We start from the raw sequence: 13,242 nt of genomic DNA, 5'->3' as shown, positions 1-13,242 counted from the left end.
TCACACACACTCCTGTAAATTTCTTCCCAAGCTGCACATCACTAAACTAAACACAGCCCCACACAGATTCCTAGCACTTCCCAATCCGGCCTAGACATACACAACCATTCGCCTTCAGAGCTGGTAACAGGGAGCAGAAACTAGTAGAGCAGATGAGAAAAATATGCTACTGCCAACAATAGCAGGTCTCAGGAGTTCCTGCTGGGTCTAGACCAGCCTACTTTACCATGGCAAAATGGCTGTAATTGCTCTTTACTAAGCAAGGCTTATCTCTCTACTTTCAAGTATCCCCACTTGTACTCTTAGCTCCATTCAAAATTGAGGGACCTATAGAATAGCCATAAAAAATTAAATCCTTAGCCCCCATTGTGGAAATAGTTATAGAGCATTTTTTTTTTTATAATTAAGCATAGGAAATACTGCTATTACTACTAATCATGGTACTTGTTATGTGCTTACTAGGTGCCTAACACCATTTTAAGCACTGGGGTAGATACAAGCAATCAGGTTGGACTTAGTCCCCACCACACATGGGGCTCACGGTCTTGACAGATGAGGTAACTGAGGCACAGAGAAGTGAAGTGACTTGCCCAGGGCCACAGAACAGATAAGTGGCAGAGATGGGATTAGCACCCGTGACCTTCTGACTCTTAGGCCCGTGCTCTATCCACTATGCTGTGCTGCTTAGCAAATGACAGTAAAACATATCAGATAGTGTTTTTAATTCTGTTTTTAATGAATGGAAAGCATTCATTAGAAAATTCCACAGTGAGGATTTTAGAAACCAGGCTTACAGGCGAACATTAAAAAAGGTAAAGGGTCAGCATTCTGACATTCTGATTCAACATCAGAATAATCATTGGTTACTACTGGACATTCACCTGGTGACTTCTTGCTTTCCTCCTGGAAAGCTGTATGGCACATGATCAAGATTGGGCTCTCAGTCCTAAGGAACTCTGTTGGTGAGACTGTATCTATGAGAATCTGTAATTTTGAGAGAGGCTATTGCACGTTTTTTCCATAAAAACACCGTTGGGCATCTCATCTGGTCCCATGACCTGTGGGGGCCATTGCTCCAACAGCAGTGGTTAAGTATGGAAAAAGTACTTCCTACTGCCAGAGTTTAGGTGACAAAAATGCCTCATCAATACATCCATCTACTCCATCACTTCCCCTCATTTATTAATAATAATGATAATAATAATTCTAATTATGGTATTTGTTAAGCGCTTGCCATGTGCCAAGTACTGTTCTCAGCGCTTTGAGAAAAATATTTTATGGTATTTGTTACGTGCTTACTATGTGCCAAGCACTGTTCTAAGCTCCTGGAGAGATACAAGGTAATCAGGTTGTCCCACATGGAGCTCACGATTATCATCCCCCTTTTCCAGATGAGGCAACTGAGGGCACAGAGAAGTTAAGCAACTTGCCCAAAGTCACCCAGCAGACAAGTGGCGGAGCGGGGATTAGAACCCAAGTCCTCCAATTCCCAGTGCTCTTGCCTCTAGGCCATGCTGTTTCTCCACTTGACTTTCCTGTCTGTCTCCCCCTTTATTTGTAAAGTCCTTGTGGGTAGGGATCACGTGTGTCAATTGCATTGTAACCTCCCAAACACTTAGGAAGGTGCTTAAAGGTCACAAATCCAGTTGCCTGGGTTACACAAAAGGGAAAGGAATTGGAGGGGGGGAAGGTGACATGAGACCAGGACAGAAAAAAAAGAGCCCATTTCATTTGTAGTTTTATTTTTTTATTTGTTTATTCATGTGAGGTACGATCATTGGTTTGATTTAAGGATTCATTACAGAAATTGCCTAAAACTGTCTTTGGTGGCATACAATGAATAGGTTTCAGATTCTGCACTATATTCACAACTTTTAGGGGTTATTTTGCTATCTAAAGACAGAATTAATCGGATTTAAAAGAATAGGTAGGAAAGGAGGGGGTTTTTTCCAGCTGGTACTCTGTGAGGATGGGGAATCTACTCATTCATTCATTCAATCATATTTATTGAGCGCTTACTGTATGCAGACCACTGTACTAAGCTCTTGGGAAGTACAAGTTGGCGACATATAGAGACGGTCCCTACCCAACGCTGGGCTCACAGTCTAGAAAGGGGACATAGAAGGGGGTCATATGGGTCACAGATCCATACAAAACTCATTCCATTGAACGTAGATGTCTGGGATATTTTAGGATTAAAACAAAAAGCCAAAGAAAAACACCATGCAGTCAAAGACCAAAAACGGTGAGATTTATCTCTGCCTAGTCTGACGTTATTCGATGAATGGCTTCAAGAACACAAACTGACTATAACACTATAGACCCACACAAAGACTTCCAGGGAAAATTCTGTCCAATTTCAAAGCAATTTCACTTCCTATGCTTTGTTTAAGCATGTCTGACCCACTGAGTATTTTGTCCTCAAGGTTTTGAATCTGTACAGATTTGAGGGGCTGCTGCTCTGGACTGGATCTTTCCTGGATGAGGTAGGCCCTGGTAGGAGCTGAGGTAAGTGTGGGCCAGAAGGGAGAAATGTCCTAATTCCCGGGAAGAGTGGTTCAAGGAGTGGCCCTGGGAGCTGGCAAGTATTGTTTTGATGGGTGTCAGGGCATTTGCGCCTGCCTTAGGCTTTTCACTTCAAAATCTGCAGATAGGATTTTTGTTCTGCACACGCAGCAAGGAGAGAATAGGTGTTCCTAAATGCAGGGAAGAAATGAGGAGAAGGGACAGCGGACCAAGAAGGAGAATTCACACGATTGTGCCTGCCGTCAGAGGCATAGCCACGGCCCCTTATTGTAGCGGGGCAGGGGGGAAGAAGGGCAGTCCGGGGAGAGGGGACCAGGGGAGGAGGGAGGTGGTGGACCAGGCCTGCCTGGCGAGGTTGGGGGATGGAGGGACTAAACCCACTGCGGCCCTGCCACTAGGTGCCCCCTGATCCTCAGTGGGAGGCCCACTGCAGGCCCCTTTCTAGACTGTGAGCCCAGTGTTGGGTGGGGACCGTCTCTATATGTTGCCAATTTGTACTTCCCAAGCGCTTAGTACAGTGCTCTGCACACAGTAAGCGCTCAATAAATACGATTGATTGATTGATTGATTGCAGGGGGGACAGTGGCAGTGCAGGGGAGGGAGCGCCAGGGAAGAGGGTGTTGCTGGGGACCCCTTCTCTATCTTTTCCCCTCTCTACCTCCCCTCCTCTTTCTCCAGCCACTTACATTTCTCCTCCTTCCCTTTCTTCCCTAACTTTTGAGGACCCAAGGCCTCCAGCCAAGCCAGCTCTATCTTTGTCTGGGACACTCAACACCCCAGAGGAAACCATCCTGAAGCACTCCTGCCCCCACCCTAAGGATCCAAGTCCTCCAGCCAAGCCAACTCTAACTTCTTCCTGGACTCTCCACACTCCAAGGGAAACCATCCTGAAGCATTCCTGACTCCACTCCAACCCCACACAACTCCATACCCAAGACACAGGGTGTCTTCTGGGGCCTGGGGTCATCTCTGACAGCCCTGTCCACCTCCCCCCACAACCCTGGGTACCCCTCCTTCCAACATGCCCCCTCCCCCATACACCCCACCAGCTCCCTAAACCTGATCCACCTCTCCCCCTTCCAGGTATTCAAAGGAGAGCTTTTCTTCTCCAAAACACTGTGTTAGTGAATGAAAGTTGTTAAAATCCCATCTAATAATAATAATAATAATAATAATAATAATAATATTGGTATTTGTTAATTGCTTACTATGTGCCAAGCACTGTTCTAAGCACTGGGGTAGATAGAAGGTTATCAGGTTGTCCCATGTAGGAGTTACAGTCTTCATCCCCACTTTACAGATGAGGCAACTGAGGCACAGAGAAGTTAAATGACGTGCCAACACCACCAGCTCATCAGGGTTTGTTCTTCTGTTTTCTCTGCAGAGACACAAGTGCTGGGGGTGGGGGATAATGAAGAGGAGGAGGAGCAGTTGTCTGGTGGTTCAAATGGTGCCACACTTGATTCATTCAATTCATTCAATCATATTTATTGAGTGCTCACTGTGTTCAGAGTACTGTACTCAGCGCTTGAGAGAGTACAATATAAGCACATTCCTTGCTCACAGCAAACTTACAGTGTAGCGAGACAGACATTAATATAAATAAAATTGCTGATATAAGTGGTGTGGGGGTTGGGGGAGGGATGAATAAAGACCAAGTCAGTGTGAGGCAGAATGAAGTAGGAGAAGAGGAAAGAGGGGCTTAATCAGGGAAGGTTTCTTGGAGATGTGCTTTCAATAAGGCATATGTTGGTCCCTGCTCGTTCAATCTCTAATCCTATGCCGACTGTATTACTGCATCAGCCTCCTCTCCAATCTCCCATCCTCCTGTCTCTCCCCACTTCAATCCATACTTCACACCGCTGCCTAGATCATCCTTGTGCAGAAATGCTCTGGGCATGTTACTCCCCTCCTCAAAAATCTCCAGTGGCTACCAATCAACCTATGCATCAGGCAAAAACTCCTCACCCTCGGCTTCCAGGCTGTCCATCACCTCGCCCCCTCCTACCTCACCTCCCTTCTCTCCTTCTACAGCCCAGCCCGCACCCTCCGCTCCTCTGCCGCTAATCTCCTCACTGTGCCTCATTCTCGCCTGTTCTGCCATCGACCCCGGTTCCACGTCCTCCCCCTGGCGTGGAATGCCCTCCCTCCTCACATCCGCCAAGCTAGCTCTCTTCCCCCCTTCAAAGCCCTACTGAGAGCTCACCTCCTCCAGGAGGCCTTCCCAGATAGAGCCCTCTCCTTCCTCTCCCCCTCCTCCCCCTCCCCATCCCCCCGCCTTACCTCCTTCCCCTCCCCACTGCACCTGTATATATGTTTGTACATATTACTCTTTATTTATTTATCTTATACATATTCTATTTATTTTATTTTGTTAATATGTTTCATTTTGTTGTCTGTCTCCCCCTTCTAGACTGTGAGCCCGCTGTTGGGTAGGGACTGTCTCTATATGTTGCCAACCTGTACTTCCCAAGCGCTTAGTACAGTGCTCCTCATACAGTAAGCACTCAATAAATATGATTGAATGAATGAATGAATGAAAGTGAAGCCGAGGGCATCTCCTCTGGGCATGGGGGTGAGGCTGAACAGGTGGCCTACAGTCAACCACAGCCTCGGACCCAGAGCCTCATGTGGTAGCCGGGGCATCATTCCCCCAGGCTGAGGAAATCCGGACCACACACTCGTCCATGGCCACGCTCGGTCACTGGTAAACAGCGACTCCTGACTTCCGGAGCAGGACACTCACGGCACGAGGTCACACTGAGTGTTGGGGTGGGAGAAAAATGGATACCATTACAAAGACTGTTATTGCTACTATGACACAGATCCAAGCTCACCTCCTCCAGGAAAGCCCCCCCCCCCCCCCCCGATTGACTCCATAATAATAATAATAACAATAATGGTATTTGTTAGGCACATAGTAAGCACTTAACCAATACCATCATTACTATTATTATTAGTAATAATAGTAATAATTACTTTCTTACTGGGTGCAGAACACTATACTAAGTGTGGGGAGAGAAGGCACAGGTGAGAATTAGACTGGGGGGGGCTCATAACCTAAGAGCACAAGTGGGGAGCAAGGAATGCTGAAACATTGAGACACAACACTTTCTCAGCTTAAAATATAGTTGGAGAGATGGACACTACAATACCTTATAAGCAGAGGGAAGAAAAGGAGTTTAAAGATGAGCTAAAGGGAAAGAGGGGAGAAGCACATGTGTGTGTGTTTATCCCCACTCCCCACAACTGTCCCATGTGCCTGCAGCAGAAGCAAGGTGTGTATGATAATGATGGTATTTATTAAGTATTTTCTTTGAAACTAAAAACTGCACCAAGCCTGGACAAGAGAGAAGATTTTCTTCTGTTTCACACTTGCACTTGGATTTGCACCCTTTATTCACCCCTCCCTCAGTCCCACAGCACTTATGCACATATCTGAAATTTACTGATTTATATTAATGTCTGTCTCCCCCTCTACACTGTAAACTCCTTGTGGCCAGGGAACGCATCTAGCAACTCTATTCTAGTGTCCTCTCCCAAGCATTTAATACAGTTCTCTGCCCACAGTAAGCACTCAATAAATACCATTGATTGATCCATTTGAGTGTATCTACAAACTCAGTCCTATAGTTCTCTCCCCAATACTTAGTACACTGCTCTGCATATAGTAAGGGCTCTGTACATACCATTGACTGATAGACTGATTAATGACAAGCAAGGCAAATTCATGGACTTGAGCTGGGACTAACATCCCAAAGGTCAATTATCAGTTTCACAATTCCTGGATTGGTTTCAGCTTAGTGCCAAGAGCCCCTAGCAATTTTTCAGCTTGGCTTGACCAAATTCTCCCAGCTGAAAAAACTGCTTTCTGTGGAATTCGTTAGGCCACTTCAAAGAGACAGCAACCTAACCACAAATTGCAAACATTCATGCACCTGATGAGGCACGAGATAAATGGTGTGGCCTCTAATATATGAAGCTTTTAGATAAGAAGACAATCACTTCAAAGTTTCTGTCCCACTTGGGACCCAGAAACTGTTCCCCATCATTGAGGTATTTGTTGGCAGCATGAGAAAGCATCATGGGACCTTGTCCAGGCTCCACGCTTTCAATCTAAGAGCCAATCAATCAATGATATTTATTTAGTGGCTACTGTATGCAGAGCACTGCACTAACTGTTTGGAAGAGTCCAATACAGCAGAATTAGCGGACACATTCCCTTCCCAAACCAATCTTTCAGCCTAGAGGGGGAAGTCAACATTAATACAAATAAAGAAATTACAGATATGGACAAAAGTTCTGTGGGGCTGAGGGAGGGGGTGAATCAAGGGAGCAAGTCAGGGTGACAAAGAAGGAAGTGGGAGAAAAGGGAATGAGGGCTCAGTCATGGAAGGCCTCTTGGAGGAGCTGTGCCTTAAATGAGCCATAAAATCCTCCCATCTCCCCAGGTTTGATGAGAGTTTAATCAGGCAAGGCCTCTCGGAGGAGAGGTACCTTTGAAAGAACCATAAAATTCCCCCATTTTCCCTAAATTCTACCTCCCTAAAATGAGGAGCACAGATGAAGGGTGAATTTGAGTAAAATAATGGCACACTGAAGAATGAGTGGAAAGGAAAGGATCAACACTGTGAAGTTCAAAAAAGTCAATCATGCATGGGCCTGGGAGTGAGAAGGTCAAGGGTTCTAATCTTGGCTCTGCTCCTTGTCTGCTGTGTGACCTTGGCCAAGTCACTCTCCTTCTCTGGGCCTCGGTTCTCCTGTTCTCCCTCCTTTTAGACTGTGAGTACCATAAGAGACAGGGACTGTATCCAAACTAATTCACATGTTCCTACCCCAGGGCTTAGAATGGTGTTGAACACATAGTAAGCACTTAACAAATAGCATAAAAAAGTGTTCCGTGAGACATGTGACACCCTGGGCAACAGGGCTTAGTGCAGTGCTTGCTACCAAGTAAGTGCTTAACAAATACCATTATTATTATCTGTCAATCCAAGATCTGCAAGGGCCGTTAGCGGCCACCCCAGTGGCCAGCCTTAAAGCTGACCTGCCCTTCCTTCCTGTCTTTTTCACCTTACCTGCCTTTTCCTTCCACTCTCCCCAGGCTCTTGGATTAAGAGCCTCCCAAACCTGGCCTCCTCTAATTATTTCTGACACCAACAGTTGTTCCTCAGAGGCTGAGAGGAACAGAAGCAGGGAGGAGAAAAGCAGCACGGCCTAGCGGAAAGGGCTCGGGTCTGGGAGTCAGAGAACCTGGGTTCCAACCCCTGCTCCACCACCCATCTGCTGTGTGACCCTGGGCAAGTTGCTTCACTTCTCTGGGCCTCAGTCATCTCATCTGCAAAATGGGGGAAAAAGAGTGTAAGCCCCACATGGGACAGAGACCATGTCCAACCTATCTCGTATACACAGTGGCTCCAAGTACAGTGCCTGGCACACAGAAAGCACTTAAATACCATTAAAAAGAAAACAAAAAGGAGAGACAGAGTGGAGGGGATAGTAGGGCCTGGGGACTGGGAAGGGCTCAGGGAAGAGCTTGAGTTCACTGACTGATTGGTTCATTCATTCATTCTTATTTATCGAAAATCTTCCTGGGTGCAAAGCACTGTACTAGGTGCTGGGAAAGCCCTGAGGGAGAATTCGACCCTGTCATCGAGGAGTATGTGAATGGGTTGCAGGTGTTTATAGTTAAGGATGTTTTTCCAGATCCTTTAAACGATGAGCAGCTGCAAATCCCCTTCTCCTTAATAGCCTTCTGCTTCTTTCTTCCTTGCTCCTGCAGCCCCATCCTCTGAAAACCCAATCTCTCCATTAGGTGCCCTTCAATGGAGCAAGTGCTGCTGCCCCTTTAAAGTCCCAGAAGTAAGGCTTGTGGGTTTTATTTGCTGTAGGCTGTGGAGAGAAGATAGAGTGTGTTACCTGGGGGCTGTGGTGAGGAGGGCTTGTGATGCCCTCTTGGTTAGCTTATCTTTTGTTCAGTTGTGGTAGTTGATATAGTGGGCTTTCTCTCCATACTTCATACACCACTGGCCCTGGTGGTCCCGAGGTGGGTAGGGCAAATGGTTTGGTTTTGATGGTGCAGGAGTGACTTGGCTTGATGGTTTTGGGGGACAACTTAAGGCTGGGCTAACTGGTGTTGACCTAATTGGTGAGGGAGGGGTTTGTGAGGGGAGTTGGATGCTTAGGTTTGGAATATTAGTGACTTTATTGATTATGGTGATTGAGGGGGTTGAGGAATGGGCTGGGCTCAGGGTTTGAATTAAAGGGGTGAGGAAGGGAGACCAAAATGGGGGATAACTGACATAATGGTGGTGGCACTCCTGGTAGAGGGAGCTGCAGTTAGGTGTTAAATTGTACTCACCTAAGTGCTTAAGACAGTGCTCTGCCTACACTAAGTGCTCTATAAATATGATTGACTTTGTATTATTGATAAAAATAATGATACTTGTTAAATGCTTACTATATGTCAAGCACTATTCTAAGCACTGGAGTGGATAGAAGCTAAATAGTAATAACAATGACTGGAGTTGATAATCTAGGATTGGGATAAGAGGTATCTCCTGTACTGAATTATCCAAGGTGGGGGTGGCAGTGGGGACAAGAAAGCTGGTGTTGTATGTGTGTGTATAGCATGGCAGGCAGGAGACTAGGGCTGGATAGTCAGTGTTAATTGGATTAATGATGTGCATGTAGTAAAGAGGGCTGAGTAGTGGGAAAATGTGTTGGATAGCATTTATTTGTCCATTCGGTTGGTGAGATGATGGTATTTGGTAGGCACTTATTATGTGTTCCAAGTACTGGGGTAGGTAGAAGGTAATCAGATTGGACAGTGATGTGTGTGGTTAACAGTGTTGGTAGCTGAGCCTCTGATTTGGTGCTCTGGAGCGGAGGAAGTTGAGGGGTTGTGATGCATTGAAGTTTGTTTGTTTTTTAGGGAGATGATTGCTGCTCTGGATCTAGAGGTGAGGGTTTTGATGGGGCCGAAACCGTGGGGTGCATGGGGGTGCATGCTCACTGTCTCTGTGTGTCTTTGTCTCTGTCATTGAGCTCTCTTCCTGTGCTCTTGCCAGGCCCCAGTTAGCTAGTATTGCCTACTCAACCATAAAGTCATCCAAGCAAGTGACCTTCCACAACCTCAACACAGGACTTTGTGCCTGGAATTCCAGACACGGTTTCTGTAGCGTTTGTGCAACCCCCTGCCCCATTATCTAAAATGGGGTGCATCTCCAGCCCCCATCCATGGAAAACTTGCCCTCTGCTCTCCAGTCTCCTCACTGTGGGTCTGTCCTGGAGAGTCAGAATGTGAGTCCACCCTGGGACAGGAACCAAGACCCGCCGATGGGGAAGGGATGGGGTGGCACTCGAGGGCAGATTGCGCCGACTGCAGCTTGCCGTCAGGGGACTCTTTTTGGGTTTCCCAATTCCTGTACCCTAAAATACAAGTCTCCCATTATGCCGCTGTGGGTCTCCATGAGAGCCCCACCCATGTGGAGTAGACTGTAAACTGGTTGCGAGTGGGGAATGTCTGTTCCATTGTGTGCTCTCCAAAATGCTTAATACAGTATTGCGTGCTCAATAAATACGCCGGCCTGACCCAGAGTACCACCAACACAAGCGCGGTTGTAAGAGCAGAGGCCGTGTCTCCAACAGTATTCGTTGAGTACTTAATAGATGCGCGCCTGGGAGACAGAGTTACAATGTGCAAATCTCTCCTTGAGTTGGAATCTAGTCTACAGGATATTTCCAATTGACTTTTCCACCCATTCGTCACGGTTCCTACTTAAATGGATGTAATTTATTCCTATTAATGCCTGTCTCCCCTTCTGGATGGTAAGCTCACAGTGGACAGAGAATCAGTCCTTCGATTCTTATATTGTGCTCTGCAGTAAGTGCTGGACAGACACGATTGACTGACTGAGGCCTCTCACCCCCCCAGTCGTGCTTTTTGTACGGTGCTCCATTAAACAGTGTACGATAAACACTCTTGCTGTCTAACGCAATACTGCTACCCTTCACTCTACCTACTGATTTACTTGTTTTTCATGCCGATTCAAGCTTATCATGGGTTCAGCATGTACAACTTCATGTACTGACAGTGTCTATGCCATTCCACCTGCATAGAACTCAATTTTAATGTCTGTCATGTAGATCGGAAGCTTCCTGAGAGCAGGGGCCATGTGTGCTATGTAACGCTGACCTCTTTGAAGCATTCTCCCCATGTTGTTCCAAAGTTATTGCTTCCCCCTCTAGGCTGTGAGCTTGTTGTGGCATGTTTGTTGCATTGTTCTATTGACATATGTGCCAACGGGTTGGCACAGTGTTCTGCACATGGGAAGCGCTCCAATGCAATGAACTGACGGACTGACTTAGATTGTGAGCTCCCAGTGGGCAGGGACTGTGTCTCCTAAATCGTTTGCCAAAGCGGGTGCTTGAGGGGGTGTGGTCTAGCGCTAGGCCAAATTTGGGGTCAGCTGCCCCAATCCGGCCTCCTGTGGGTGGACTGGAAGTGGAGCAGGGGTGAAGGACCAGCGTGGCACTGGGTAAGTGTTCAGGGACTTGGCTGCCTGAGAGAAAGGGCAGCAGCCCAGCTTGTTTCTGCCCCCTGAAGAAGTCTCCTAGACAATCCTCTTCAAAGGTAAGCCCCTGGGGAATTGGGGGGTGGGGTCTGCAGGGGCTGTGACTCTGGGGGAAACCCAGACTGCCTGGAGTGTCCTGCCTTGGGGTGACAAAGCTAGCCAGGGCCTCCCCTGCAGGGTGTGTGAATGGCAGCTGCTCTGTTCTGTCGGAGGGGTCACCCCTCATCTCTGGCTCTTACTCGGGCTCTCACTCTTTCTCTTTCTCTCACTCGCTTCCTCTTTTCCTCTTGTGCTCACTCTAACTTCTGGGGTGAATGAGCCTGCAGGGGACAGTCCAGCTGCAGCATGGGGGTACAGATGGGGCTGGGGTTGCAGCCCCCCCTGACCTGAGACCTGACTAGGTTTCTCCTTAGGGACAAGGAAGGAGCCTGAGCCCCAGGTGCATCCTGGAAGACCCTGCTCCCTGGTCCAACCCCGCCTCCCAAGGACGTGTTGGTGCAGACAGGACTGGACAGAATGGTGAGTTTTATGCCTTAAGCTTGGGGCTGTCTGGGTTCTGTTTTGGGCAAGTGGAAGGTATCGGGCTTTATAGAGCACTTAAGTCTAGAGCATGCCACAAAGTGCTTGAGAGAGTATAGTGAGGGGAACCTTATCCCCCACTACCACACACACGCGCGCGCACACACACACACACACACACACACACTCTCTCTCTACTCTCTCTCTCTCTCTCTCTCTCTCTTACTCTCTCTCTCTTACTCTCTCTCTTACTCTCTCTCTCTTACTCTCTCTCTCTCTTTCTCTCTCTCTCTCTCTCTCTCTCTCTCTCTCCTCTTCTCTCTCTCTCTCTCTTCTCTCCTCTCTCTCTCTCTCTCTCTCTTCTCTCTCTCTCTCCTCTTCTCTCCCCTCTCCGCCCCCCCCCCCCCACTTACATCCTTATAGTCCACAAACCAGAGCAGTGACTGAGTCCCTTTGGGCACAGCAGTGACCCCTGACCAGGCTCCTACCCAACTTCCTGCTCCCGGGCTGGAGGAATTGGCTCCCCACTGGAGACCCATTCAAGCCTTCCCCACGCCCAACTGTGCTTGGCTGGCTCTCTCCCCCTGACCGGGCTGCAGCACACTTCATCGGCCAACCAATGGTCACATCTGTCCCCAGGAAGCCACAGCACAGCCCTGAACTGGACCACCCGACCCTGTGGACAGTGGAGGCTTGACCAGCTACTCACCTGATGTTATGGACACTCATAGATTGATTGCGCCGGCCCCACCATGAGGGAATCGGTTGGCACAGGGCTGCTGCCCCCTGGACACTCCCCCACCCCAGCCCGCAACTGTATCCCCTCCTTCCAGACAATGCCATTTCCTTTGGGGGTCAAGGGTCAAACACCGCATCATGGGTGCCAAACCAATCTCTTGCAACTCTAGGAGGCGATGGAGGGGTGTGTATGTGTGTCTGTTTCTTGTGTGAGAGTGAGGGCTGGGACAGGAGCAGGGTGAGAGGGGCTGACCCTCTTTGGACGGGTAAAGGTTTCTGGAAACAGGGGTCTAGAGTCTGGCCTGTACTCCGTGGACCTCAAGACCGGGCGTGAAGTCGTCCTGGGGCCCTTAATTCTATAGTCAGTGCGTCTTACTCCCGCTCTGGTCCGTTGGGAGTTTTCGGGCCTGCTCTGGCTTCAAGAGTACAGACTCTCTTTCCCGCCTGTGAGGGGTGACCCTGGGGGAGCGAGGGACAGGAGTAGTGGTGTGTGTGTGGGTCTATCTGTATGCATGTGTCACTACCCTATGTCCTCCATCCCTCCTGGATGAGCACAGTGAAGGGGGGAGAAGACTAGCAGCAAATTCTAAAGTGGGAAGATGCAGAATGGTTTCCCTCCCATCCTACCAACAGAAATGGCATGGTCTGGCCCCCTCCTCCCCTCCTCCCCTCCTCCCCCTCTATGTCCCCTTGGCTGCCTGGGCTCTATAAGCCTATCTACATCTGTATGGAATAAAATGGATATGTTTTTTGTCTTTCGTGCATCCCTCGCTCCACTGGCAGCTGGCCCTGCTCCCCAGAAGGGCTATAATTTTGGGGTATCAGTGGTGTACTCAAAGCAGGAGCATGTCACCAGCTTCTAATTTGTAGATTGACAAGCTAG

General features: G+C 48.2%; 1 long non-coding RNA gene across 1 annotated transcript; it reads left to right on the top strand.

Annotated features, from left to right (window-relative positions):
• The first annotated feature begins 8,316 nt into the window (after nucleotides 1–8,316).
• On the top strand, nucleotides 8,317–12,797 carry LOC119919827. Its single transcript, XR_005447726.1, has 4 exons — nucleotides 8,317–8,388; nucleotides 9,461–9,488; nucleotides 11,516–11,621; nucleotides 12,261–12,797. It is a non-coding gene; the product is annotated as an uncharacterized LOC119919827 (long non-coding RNA).
• The last annotated feature ends 445 nt before the right edge of the window (nucleotides 12,798–13,242 follow it).

The sequence above is a fragment of the Tachyglossus aculeatus genome, chromosome 2 (assembly GCF_015852505.1).
Source record: "Tachyglossus aculeatus isolate mTacAcu1 chromosome 2, mTacAcu1.pri, whole genome shotgun sequence".
In the NCBI taxonomy this organism is placed as follows: Eukaryota; Metazoa; Chordata; class Mammalia; order Monotremata; family Tachyglossidae; genus Tachyglossus; species Tachyglossus aculeatus.
Note: the sequence above shows the minus strand (reverse complement) of the source record. Positions and strands in the feature narration are given on the sequence as shown.